The following is a 12,986-nucleotide window of genomic DNA, read 5'->3' on the forward strand; positions in this document are numbered from 1 at the left end:
TTATTTATTTATTTATTTATTTATTTATTTATTTATTTATTTATTTATTATGGTAGCACTAGGGTTTATTAAGCTATGGTTTAGTATGGGATCTAGGGCTTGCCCATGGTGCTCTTAATGTATAAAGCCTGGATGTTCTGCCAACTCTTCTTGAGCAGTGACACCAGGAAATTGGCAGCCAAGTGGAAGTTGTACACAAGCTCATCATCTGTCATCTCGTGGCCATCAGCCACTGCCAGATACAGCACCTTCTTCATCTGGAATTTCATGGTGGACTTTACTTCATCCACTCTGGCTGCCATGTTCTCATTGTGGGTCAGCAAGGAGGGGAACTTGCCAGTGTATTCAGGCCTGGGCCCAGGATTTGTGGGATCTGCTTGATCGGAGATTCTGAAGCCAAAGAGGCATCATACTTCTTGGCTACCTTCTTGACTAATTTTTTATTCTTATTGAGTTTCTTCAGTGCCTCAATGTCCATGTGGGGAATATACACAGTCTTGGCCTCATCATAGTGCTGCTGGCCCCCCAAAACACAAATGGAGAACTTGGGGCAGGGAATGGACTTAAGCCTGACAGTGCCTCAGAAGTGTTTGTCCTTCTGATGGTCATAGTTCTTCAAGCTGATCCGTCTTCAACCTCCACTGTCTGAAGAAGTGAGTTTTAGATTGAAGCTTTAGAAATGACTCCCAGAACACAGCAGAAATAACTTGCTGGGGAGAGCTATGACTCTTGAAACACTCAGGAAGGAAGGGGAATCAGGAGGCCACCATGAGAACAGTTGAATTCAAGACCACATGTCATATTTGCGATTTGGGGATCAGGAAGCCAGGAAGCTGGTGACATTGCCTCCAAACTGCTTCTGAAACCCAAGACACAATTGACCAGATGTTGAACCACTGCTTCATGGGAAGTGTCCTTGAGCATGCGTGCCTACAGAAAATGTGAATGTCGTAGGGAAACTATCTCTTCTGCACTCTTGCCTTCCAAATCTAGTTTGAATGGAAAATTTTGGATAATAATTTGCATTTATATCATTGCCTGTACAAAAGTCTAGAACGGTGGTTTTTAGCTGTATAATCACTGCAATATGGATAGCACAATGGGGGGCAGTTGGAAAGGATTCTGAGGACCAGTCCACCACAGGAGGAGGCTGGGAGGGTGCAAGGCTCTCCTAGGGAAGGAGCCACACCCCCAGCTTCTGGGACTGTCCAGGGTCAAGTACACCTGTAGACCAGGGAGTAATCATGGGATCAAGTTAGTTGTCCAGAGAAAATTTAGGTTACAGGTTATGATTCAGGTTATAATATGTTGTTACTAGGAGAGGTAAAAGATGCTGGGTGACAAAACCCAAAGATGTCCCCTGCAAGGTATATGATGCTTTATCATTACAAGTACCTTCACCTACACTGTTCCATTTGATTCTCACAAAAACCCCATAACAGGAGGAAGGTGGCTGGGGGGTGGGTGGTTAGAGGGGTCCTTCTTACAAAGGAGAAGTTCAGACTCAGAGGTTAAGAGCCTGCCCAAGCTAATCCCTTACAGCTGGTGAGAGGCAGTGCTTAGATTCAGACTCAGTCTCCTGACTCGAATCCCATTCCCTTGGGCTAGAGCAGAATGTGGAAGAAAATTCTTTCTGAAACAATGGTTCCAACCCCCCAGGCTTCTTATTCCAGGGGCCTTGAGGGAAAGCATTCCTCTGCTTTGGGGCAGCTATGGCCAGACTGGAGCACAGGGTCATGGAAGACAATGGTATAAGAGAAGAGGTAGGAAACTTGCACAAGCGCTTGGATGCTCAGCACCTCCCTTCATTTGGTCTTTATCTGAAGAATGAAACGGGGAGTTTCATGTTTGTTTGTTTAATGCTGGGTGTTCCAAGATGCCACAGTATCATTTAAAATATCTGAATTTAGGACATAGATAGGCTCACGTTTCTCCCAAACAGCAATATTTTTAGCATTAGCCATTCCCACGTAAATGCAAAACCTTCTTTGATAATAGATCAAAGCAAATCCCTCCTCCTAGCCTTCCTTGTGGGCTGCAAAATGACTGGGTTTGCATAAACCAGATTAGAGCCACGCAGAGCTGCTACCAGTATTACAAATGCCTCCTGGTGTCAGCACCCAGGAAAACCCCTGTTGCCATATCAGCAAGAGCTTCCTCCCGTGAGTCTCGGAGATTCAGGCCCCCACCGTGACAGACATCTCCCACTGGACTGCACAACATCCTAGAGGCACCGCATTTCAAACAAGGGGACTTGCCTTGGGGCCAGTGGGTCACGAAGAATCCAGGGGCACGAAGAGCGAGCACCAAGGCCTACCCCCTGGAAGTTCTACATCGAGGTCAGACCCCATGGGGCCTGCGTCGCTGTTACCTGCAGATAGTTCCGTCCCTCTGGGCAATGCAGCCCAAACTGTTTGTGATCAAGGAGGTTCTCCCTTTTCACATGTGTGGTTGGGTCATCACACTCCTAGAGTCCTCACCATCTGTCTTAGCTCAGGCTGCTGTAACAAGTGTCCATAGACTGGGTGGCTGAAGGAACAAATACTTCTCACAGTTCTAGAAGCTGGAAGTCCAAGATCATAATGCTGGCAGTTTCTGTTCTGGTGAGAGCCCTCTTCCTGGTTTGCAGATGGCCTTCTCATGTCCTCACATGCTGGAGAACAGAGAGAGAGAGAGCAAGCTCTTGTGTCTTTTATATATATATATATATACACACGAATCCCATTCACGAGGGCTCTACCCTCATGGCCAATCACCTCTCAAAGGCCCTACTTCCTAATACCATCACACTGGCGGTTGGGATTCCAACATATAAATTTGAGGGGAATACCGATATTCAGTCCATAGCATCATCTTGTTCTAGAGGAGGCTTTTGGTAGCAGCTGGTCTCTCCTGGGGTCCTGGCCCAAAGTGGCCCAGTTGGGTCAGTCTTCGCATCATTCATACCAGGTCTTGGTGAAGCCTTTATGACATTTCATACAGTGAGCTGGCTATTTCTTTTTTTCTCTCATTGCTTCATTTTTAACAAAGTTAAGAAAACACTTCTGTTATGGGCTGAAAAATTATGTCCTCTTCCAAATTACATATGTTAAAGTCCTAAGCCCCAGTACCATAAATATGACTACATTTGGAGATTGGGTCTCGAAAGAAGTAATCAAGTTAAAATGAGGACATTAGCATGGGTCCTAATCCAGTATGACTGCTGTCCTTATAAGAAAAGATTAGGACACAGACATGTACAGAGGGAAGACCATGTGAGGACACAGGGAGAAGTCAGCAACCTGCAAGTCAAGGAGAGAGGCCTCCCAAGAAAGCAGCCTTGCCAACACCCTGATCCTGGACTTCTAGCCCCCAGGACTGTGAGACAATCAATTTCTGTTGTTTAAGCCACCCAGTCTGTGGTACTTTGTTGTAGCAGCCCTAGCGGACGAATACACCTTCCTCCAGACCAACTGGTAGTATGATCTCCTGCCTCTTCTCCAGGCCTTTTTCTCGATAGCACTGCTGATAATCTGTCCTCTGGATGCAGAGACGGCAATGAGGCCATCACCAGCAGGTGTGTGCTTGGAGTCCTTTCCCAAGTATGATCATGGAATCATCCACTCATGCTTTCTTTCTCTGGACCCTCTCTAGGGCCGAGGAAACAGCAAAGGCTTACCAGGTGCTCCTGGCTGGGGAACATTTCATGGAGGGGAACTTCCAGGGGGAAAGGGCCCACATGTATTCAATGCACCTCCTCGGTCCCCACATTTACCCTTCTAGGCAACTGAAGCACCAAATATTTATACCTCCATTTCCTCTCAGCATCGGTGGTTTAATCCAGTTGGACCTTGCCTTCCTACGTTTATTTCCAGCTACATTGGCACAACACACAGACACATGGATTTCCTGGGTTGGCTTATGTTTCCTAGACAGGTTTAGTGCCTTGTCTCATGCAGGCACGATGGGCTCACACATGGGGACTGATCAAAATGTTATTGATGATGGCAGTTGATACACTGTCTTGCTTTCAGCCCTTTACGGTATAGTTGTGTTCTTGCTACAGTATGTTTAATAAGCATTGTGAACTCATAGTTAGGAGAGTAAGAATTAACCATATCACTAATGGTTGCACAGGTCACGTTGCCTCTCCCCCTCAAAAGTCTCATAGGACCTAGTGTTTTAGCCATCCCCGTCATTCCATCTGCTCTCCAGACAATTGTATTTGTATCTCCCGTGTCCTTAGCAATCGCCCCTTTGTGCACAGGCTCTTGCTGAGACTATCGACGACCTCCCATTGTACCCAGCACAAGTCCTGACGTGCATTGGGGCTTAACTGATATTTCCTATAAGAATAAATTCTGCTTATGATTTAGATTAATTTGCACTTATTAGTCATTTTAATTTCAAAGTAGTTCTCTTTTTTCATCCTCACTGTACCCATTGTAATAGTTAAGGAATCAGAGACATGTCACCCGATGTGATTAGCAAAGGCTTAGGCCAGGGTGCATAGAAAATATTAGAACTCCTACTCCTCTGTATTTTTAATTTTATAATTTAATGTATGTTTCACCTACATTATTAATGTATTATATGGTAGAGTGTATAATATACACATACCAATAAACAAATACACATTGCAGTTGCCTGCTGGAGAAGTTTTCACTAAAGGAGTTGGTATTTTCAGGAATGTTTGGAGACTGAGCCAAGACTAAGAACCAGCCATTCCTGCCCCTCTGAGCCTCATTTCCTTCCTTGTGAACCAGGACATGAGGCAGGGCCTGGACCTGTGACCAGGGCACCCTCCCGGCTCTGCCAGTCACTCTGCACAGACTTTTCTAAGGGGCAGATTCCCCTGGAGAAAGAGAAGTTCCTGCCTCCTTGGATAGTTTGTGGACTCCCGCATGATGATGCATGTGATACATTAGCCCTGCTCCTGTCCCACAGAAACCCATGTGTGATCCCTGCCTGAGAGAGTATTATTCTGAGAGAGCCTCCGGAGCCTGCCTTATAGTCAGCACTAAATAAATGTTTGTTAAATGAACACGTGAGATGCTCTGAAGACCAAGTCCCTGCCCTGGTGCTCGGAAGGTGCATGTCCTCTGTACCCTGCTGCTTGGCAGTAGGACCAGGGGCTAGCAGGGCTGTGAAATCTCTAATTGGTGCATGTCTCCTTCTGCCTTTAGGGTCTGGGAAGGGCATGGGAGATTGAGAGTCTTTGACTTCATGAAAAGATGCAGAGAGAATTCTCCATTCTTCTTTTGCCTGATGAGTTGCTGATTTAGGGCATCCCCCTGGGATTTCTAAGGGTGGCACTGCTCTGCCTCGAGCCTGGCTGGCAGCAGGACCCCCGCCCCCTCCATCCCAGCCCCCAGTCCTGGTAGACAGAACCGAGGAATGAAAGTACTGCTGGGCTCTGGGGCCTGGAGGAAGCAGGGCCTGCTGTCTGGTACTCAGAGGTCCCTCAGGGTGGTGCTTGTTAGACCCCTTCAATCCATCTGGAGCTTGCTGGAAGGAGAGCTCTTTTCTGAGAGCATCGGCAGCTAAAGAAACCTGGCTTGTAGTGACATCCAGAGGTCATGGAGAGAGGCAGCTGACTGGCAAGGGAATGCATGAGGGTGGCAATAGTTTAATCTTAATTTGGGTGCATCTACAGTTGCATTTTTAGCTGGATATCAACAAAAGCCTGGCGGCACAACCTTCCCTATGGGCACATTCCCAGAGTGCAGACAAATCCAGCTCGGGCTGCCGAAGAGAGGGGCGCCAAGGGGAAAGAGATCTGAAACCGAAGAGCAGAGACAGACAGACACACAGACACACACACAGTGGAACTAGAGAGTCTAGAGAGCTTCCTGCAGCTTTCAGACGTCAAAGTGCATCAGAATCGCTTGGGCTGGGCCGCTTGTTACAGACCTGGGTTTGGAAGCCCCGCCTCAAGGATTATAGCTCCGGGGTGTGTCTAGGAGATTCGCAGATGAGTTCCTCAGGTGACGCTGATGGGGTGATCTGTGACCCACGCTTTGGGAAAAGCTTTTTAAATGCCCGGTAATGAGAGTTTGGATTGCAAAGCTTGAGAACTAAATGATTTTGGAGGCTGGGTCACTTTTGTGGGGAGGCTGGTCTGTCCCCCACCCAATTGTTCTAGAACATTGGGTAAGGGAATGTGGTTAAGGAAACAGGGTGCCAGGAATGAATGAAGGTGGGGATCCCAGCTTAACAAGGGAGGCAAAGGATGTAAAGACTGGCCTTCCTGATCCTTCCATGTGTACTGCCCTTTTTTCCCCCTCCTCTGGATCCTGGACCACTGTTGGGGGCAGCAGGGCAAGGACCAATCAGCCAGTCAACTGACTCTTTATAGAGGCCAGGCTGGCCAGCCTCCGTGGGGCCCCCCTGTGGTGTTTCCTGCTGTCTCCCCTGGACCTGCCAGGCTCCTCTAGCACCCCCACACCTTCTCCCCTTTCCCCCCACCCCAGTCTACATGGGCCTGCCCTACATACCATCTTCTTCCCTAGGAGAGGCTTCAGTGAACACGTTTGGCCTGGCTCTCCTCTTGAGGACAAAGGCAGGTGGCCATCACTGGCTCCATCTCTACTAACTGCCCTAGGAGGTGATAGTAAATCGTTTTCAAACCCGCTTTGTAAAGCCCCACCTTGGTGGGCAAGATTCTAAAACTCGCTCCTCCCCTTCGGATCCCAGCAGCGGAGCTCACACGTACCTCCTTTGTTTCTGCTTGCCCGTAAGGCTTCTTTTGAAGACAGGCTTCTCGTGGTTTAAAGAAAAAAAATTTTTCAACCACAAATCTGGTGTGTCTGCCTCATTTTTCAGATAAGGAGGTCCAGAAAGTAAACTCTCACCTTCCTAGTTTGCAGTTTTGATTTGGACATTGGATATTTTCTTAAAGGGGGTCATATTTTTTTTAATCCAAGTTCCAAAGTGGAACCAAAAGAATAACAGGGAAACAGGTTTTTGGAGAGCCGAATTCAGGCCAGTGGCATTGGTGATGACCAGCAGACAAACAAGGAAGCGGCCGGAAACGAAGGAGGCACGAGTGTGAGCTGCTTCTCGTTGCCGTCCTTCCTCAAGTGCGTGCAGCTGGGAACACCAGGCTGGAAGCCGGTTTGCAAAGCAACCCAGGAGGCCCTGATTTCTCGTGTTAAATGTTTGCGTATCCAGAGTCTACATGTAGCCTCTAAACAGCACTCTGCCAGGCGTCCCCTGGCCACTCACCAGTCCCTCCGGCTTTGGACTGTGCGAGGCAGGACGGAGAAGAGGGAGAAACAGGAGGGCACACAGATGGGCTTTGCTTCCGGCGCCAGCCTCCTCAGCCCGTTGCTTGCCTGGTTGGCTAACCGCACCCCCGTCTCAGTCTGCTCGGGTGGCCGCAACAAAGCACCCCAGGCTGGGGGCCTTAACAAACACTAATTAATTTTCTCACAGTTCTGGAGGCTGGAAGTCCATGATCAAGGCGCCGGCCGGTTTGGTTTCACCTGAGGCCTCTCTTCTGGGCTTGCAGATGGCCACATTCCCGTCGTGTCCTCACATGGCCTTTGGTGCGGGCGGGCGTTCCTGCCCTTCTTCTCCTATGGACACCAGTACTATTGGATTAGGGTCCCACCCTTCTGACCTCATGAAAGGTGCTATGTGCCCGTCACACTGGGCAGTAGGGCTTCCGTGTATGAATTCTGGGGGACATGATCAGTCGTAACAGTCCCTCAGCTCCTGAAGTGAGAATGCTTTGGGCAGAGGCTTACCCTCTCACACACCTTGTCATGTGTCACTTGAATCGGGCCCGGTACACTCTCAGTAGCTCTTTCAACAGCCAGCTATGGGCTGGGAACACATGCCCCACAGAGAGCTATTTCCCTTCTATTCTGCTCTTGGAGATTCTGAGATCCTCAAAATTCAGCCGGGTGCTAAGAAATGTGCTCTTGTCTAAGGTGACCCACGTGGGACCTCCCTGCCCTTTGGAGATTTAGGTTAAACTTGGCTCGAACTCTATGTGTGTGGCCTCCCTACAATTTCCTTGCCTCATTTTCTCCAGCTTCTCTCTGACCCCTCACTAAATTCCTCGGGCTTCTTGGCCTCAGACTGGATGCAGGAGTCTGCCCCTTTACAGTTCCCACACACATCCGGACTCATGCAGCATTTTCCATGGTCACTTACTTCCCTGATTCCAGGCAAGGACAGAGTGAGATTATACCTGTAGGGAACAACCTTCTGCAATCCCCTCCTGGCCCCTCTCAGCGCCCCCTCCTTTCCCAAAGTCCAGGCTCCCCTGCCCTACTTGACCCCTGAAAAGTGGGGTTCAGTTCTGGTGCCTAGGGGATGCTCTGATGTACTGCCCAGATCTTTCCTTTCAGGCCTGAGTCACACATCCCCCATCCGCAGGGGGCGTTGCTTCCTGAAACGCTCGGAGCTGAGCCTTTCACCGGGAACTGCCCTTGACTCAGGGAGCTGCCTCACCTAACAGGACATCCTAGGCCCGATGACTTCTCTGTGGGGTGGGGTACAAAGGCGCAGCCCCATGACTCCATTTGGGACAATTCTGAAGAGCTCAAGCTCCCCATGGAATTGGCTGCTGACTTTGCTGCGACTTCTCCCTTGGCTCCGTCAGCAGCACTCAGTCCTCACAGGTGTCGCTCCTGAGTGGACTCCCTGATACACTTCCTGAACCCACACCTCGATCTCAGAGGACGTCTCTGGGAAACCTGACCCAAGGTGCCAGGTCTGGCTGCCACAGAGTGATCTGCACCTTCCACGAAGTCCTGATAAGTCAAATTCTCTCCTTTTTTTTTTTTTTTTAAATCATGGTTCCCTTCTTATTGACAGAGAAACCAAGGCCCAGAAAGGAGGAGGCATGCGAGCCCAACCTCACGCATTGTGTAAGTGGCTGAGCCCCCCAGAAAGGTACAGCCTGAATTATGTGTCAGTCTTGTTTGGTTAGTTAGCTGGCTGCCGTATGGCACTGTGGGTGCCTGATGGTCAAACCAAGCCATATGGTCCTGGCTATGGGAGATGAAAAGTCTCTCCCTTGCCTGAATCCCATCCCTCTGTGCTCTCTTGTAGGTCTGCTACATTGACACTCCTTTTTTCTAACATCCCTAGGCTCTCTCGCTTGGAAAGCCTAGACCTCCCCATCTGGCTTGGTTTGGGTTATTTCGGTTGCCAGGAGCTGAAACTCATTCTGGAAGGCTTGGATGATCTCAGGAAATCCAATAAAATGAAAGTGCCTGAGCTTAGGAAGAGTTGGCCCACAGAGGCTACAGGGAGTGCCTCTCATCTCTCTTTTGAGGGGCAGTAATGCATGGTGGCTACAAGCAAGGAGTCAGCAGTCAGCCTACTTAGCTTTGTATCATGGCTTTACTGTGAGTCATCTTGGGCACCACTTCTTGTGTCTTGGGTTCCTCATCTGTACAATGAGGATAATCATAGCACCCATCTCCTGGGATTGTTATGAGAAATAAATGAGGTAATATCAACATAAGGGACTTAGGACAGCGCTTGGCACATATGAAGCACCATAGTTTACGTACCGCTATCTCTTACTCATGGCTTCTCCACTTTTCTCCCTGTATCTGTTGTTCTCTTATTCTTTATTTCCCAACCACTTCCTATGGGCCTTCGTAACTTAGGTATGTTCACTACCTGATAGTAGCCTCTGTATTCTCCTCTACTTGATTTTCAGCTCAAGGAGCCATTCCCAAGGAGCATCTTTCATCTGTACCTCTTAGTTTGGGGCTCCTGAGATGGAATGTGATTGTCCCCAGTCATATTTTTGAGCCTGTCTATTCAATAATCAATTTATTTTTTTATTTTTTTAAGATTTTATTTATTTATTTGAGACAGAGAGAATGAGAGACAGAGGGCATGAGAGGGAGGAGGGCCAGAGGGAGAAGCAGACTCTCTGCGGAGCAGGGAGCCCGATGCAGGACTCGATCCCGGGACTCCAGGATCATGATCTGAGCCGAAGGCAGTCGCTTAACCGACTGAGCCACCCAGGCGCCCATTGAGCCTGTCTATTCAAATGCTATGTCATTGGCAACTTAGATTGGCTCTGCTCAAATCAGGTGCCCATCTCAGTCCAATCATCTGAGGCTGGGAGCATGGGGCTAACCAATTCCTCTCCTTCAGCAGATCCATTGGGCGGGGGCAGGCTCTATGGGAAGGGAATGAAGGAAGGACAGAAACCCCAAATATGTTTGCTGCATTACCCTGTGAAACTGCTACAGTCTTTGATTTCCCACGTGACCACAGTTCCTCTCACCACACGTGTTGGAAGAGTAATGTTTTATGATGGCTTTGCTTCCTCTCTACCTCCTCAACCCCTTGCATCTGACAGTCCCCTCACCCACTCACCTGGAAGCAATTCCCTGAAGACTCTGCTCAACCCTTTTTCTCCTTGCAGTGCCTGCATCATTGAGCCTCCCGATCACCCCTCCTTTGTGAAATTCTCCCCTCTTACTTTCCATGCTGCTAACCAACCTTATGGTCTTCCTGCCTCACTCATCAGCTTAGCCACTTCTGCTACTTTAACAGATACTGGGGCATCTAATCTTCTGTCTTGGACTGTAAGCTTCTAGAAGGCAGACACTGTGTCTTGTACAACTCCATATTCCACAAAGGCTTCCATACAGTAGGCACGTAGCTTACTTTATGAGTGTTTCAGTCAGCTTTTGCTAGGTTATGCTGTAGTAACAACCCCCAAATCCTAGTGGCTTAAATCAACAAAGGTTTATTTCTTGCTCATGTTTCATGACTCTTGCAGGTCATCTTCAGCTCCATTCTTAATGTCTCAACCACTGTGGGATTGAGAGTGAAGGAATACTCCTCATCTAACAACTACATTTGTGGATACAGAAAACTGCAAGAAACATGACAGAAACAGTGACTCTTGAGACTCTTGAGGCTCCTTCTTAGAACAGGCTCTGTCACTTCTACTCACAATCCATTGGCCAAAACTAGTCCACAGTCAAGTCTGATTATCAGCAGGGTGGAGAAGTAGGAAGACACCACAAGTATGTAACAATGAAGTCCTTTTATAGAAAGTGTGTTGTGAATAATTGGGGAAATGATACAGCATTCTACAAAGCAATGAAACAATACTGTTTAAGGGGACCTTGACAAGGAGAGACTTAAAAGTATTGCAAGGGAAGTGCCATGGTATCCACATTTCTATACAATGAGGGATCCATTTTAAGTTATGACTCCAATCAGAATATAACTAATCCCTTCCATGAGAAGGGGCATAAAGCCTTTGCTCTTATTGGTTGTTGCTATGAATGTTTATCTATCTCCACCGGGAAAACACAACAACCATCAGAGAGTACAGGTGCTAGGGACAGGAAGCTCCAGAACTCACAATACCACGGCCAGATTTTTCAGAGCTTGATGGAGGAAATGGAAGCATTCTGGAGGAAACAATTGACACTAAGTAGTCAATGACTCTGTTTTGTGCCAAGGCCGAGACTTACCACCAAGAATCTGTGGAAAGAGGCAGCAGATGACCGTGGACAAGAACAACACAGGAAACCCCAAACTGGCCTAGATCAGATGAGCTATGCCTTCAGCTAGGCAGGTTTAGAGTTATTGTCACTTCCCTAATGAAAGGGAACTAGAGACAATCCTTGAGGTTCTTTGATGTTAAGCACAAGGAATAACATTTATTTGGTTCTCACCACAGAGTGTTGGGTTAGTCTTAATGAGTACCTGGAGTTGGTTTCATAGACTTATTGCAGAATTGTTAGGTATCTGGCCCAAGTGAGACCTACCTTCCTAGTAGATTCCTGGTAACCAGAGTGGGCAAAACAAGGTGAACAACCCCTCAATCCAGAATTTAGTCTTACTGGGGTCTGTTCATATCTGGGTATGACAAGTGCTGTAGGCACTTGGTAAGCATATGCTCAGTAAAGAAATTCATTCTTCCTGGAACAGATTGGGCTTGATGCCAATTACTGGGAAGGATGAAGAGGCCCCTAGTGGGACTGAAACTAGTTAATGAATTCCATCACTCTGTCAAGGACATGAACTACTTGTTATAGGGCACAATTTAAAAACCCAGAGGTTAGTGCCCTCCTTTATTAGCATGGGCTAATTCTGAGCAATCCATGATACAAAGCTCAGCCTCTAAACTAGCTAAAACAATAAATCCAACTCCACCAAACCTACTGTGATTTTTTGCAATTTCACTGAAGATTTTCAGAGGCTTGGGGGTGGGGGGAGTTTAAATAAGTCTCTTCTCCTAAAATCTTCTGATTCTCTTGTGGGAAATGGGGTAGGTTGGAGGGTCATCCTGTTTCTTTAACCTTCTTCCACACCGTCAATACCTCTCCCTTCAACAAGCTCCCTTCTGCCCAGCAACCTGGCTAGGGAGGCTCCCTTTTGCCCCACAAAGGGGTTATCACAGCATCTTTCCCTCAAATCCAACCCCCTCCCTCCAAAAACCTTCACACAACAGTTATCAAGAAGATATTTTCTCCGTATCATTCGGAGCTGTACAAGTATATTTTCTTGTGTGAGTTTGGATACAGTTATACATTTACTTATTAACTTTGAGAAATTTATTTCATGTACCTGAAATTCATCTTCTATAGATAAAATAGAGACTGAGGAAAGGTTGACAGTTTGGCTTAAGGGACAATCTGTGCTGGGATTGCCACTTTCTACCTGGGTACCGTGGACAAATTACCTAGGATCTTCAAGTTTTAGATTCCAGAGTGATGAAATGGGGAAATAAGAGTACCTGTCCCACAGAAGAGAGGATGGTTTGTCATGTAACTCTTGCAACATGGAGAGGGCTTTGCATTCTTCCTGGCACATGACAAGTGCTCCAAAAACATTAGCAATTATTTTTTATCTTAGCAATACTTAACAGAGCAAGGAGAATATGTTCCAATCACGTATTTTGTCCCAAACTCATGTAGTGGTTTTAAATGTGTCTGCCAATTTTTGTCACTCTATCAAGAAAGGCAGTTAAATTTCGCTTTTCAAGAATATGGGCTGGCTTAAGG

General features: G+C 47.4%; 1 pseudogene; it reads right to left on the minus strand.

Moving 5' to 3' along the window:
• Positions 1–92: 92 nt before the first annotated feature.
• Positions 93–4,169, minus strand: LOC118011674 (annotated as a pseudogene).
• Between the last annotated feature and the right edge of the window lie 8,817 nt (positions 4,170–12,986).

The sequence above is a fragment of the Mirounga leonina genome, unplaced genomic scaffold (genome assembly GCF_011800145.1).
Source record: "Mirounga leonina isolate KUSES-001 unplaced genomic scaffold, KU_Mleo_1.0 Mir_151, whole genome shotgun sequence".
Lineage (NCBI taxonomy): Eukaryota > Metazoa > Chordata > Mammalia > Carnivora > Phocidae > Mirounga > Mirounga leonina.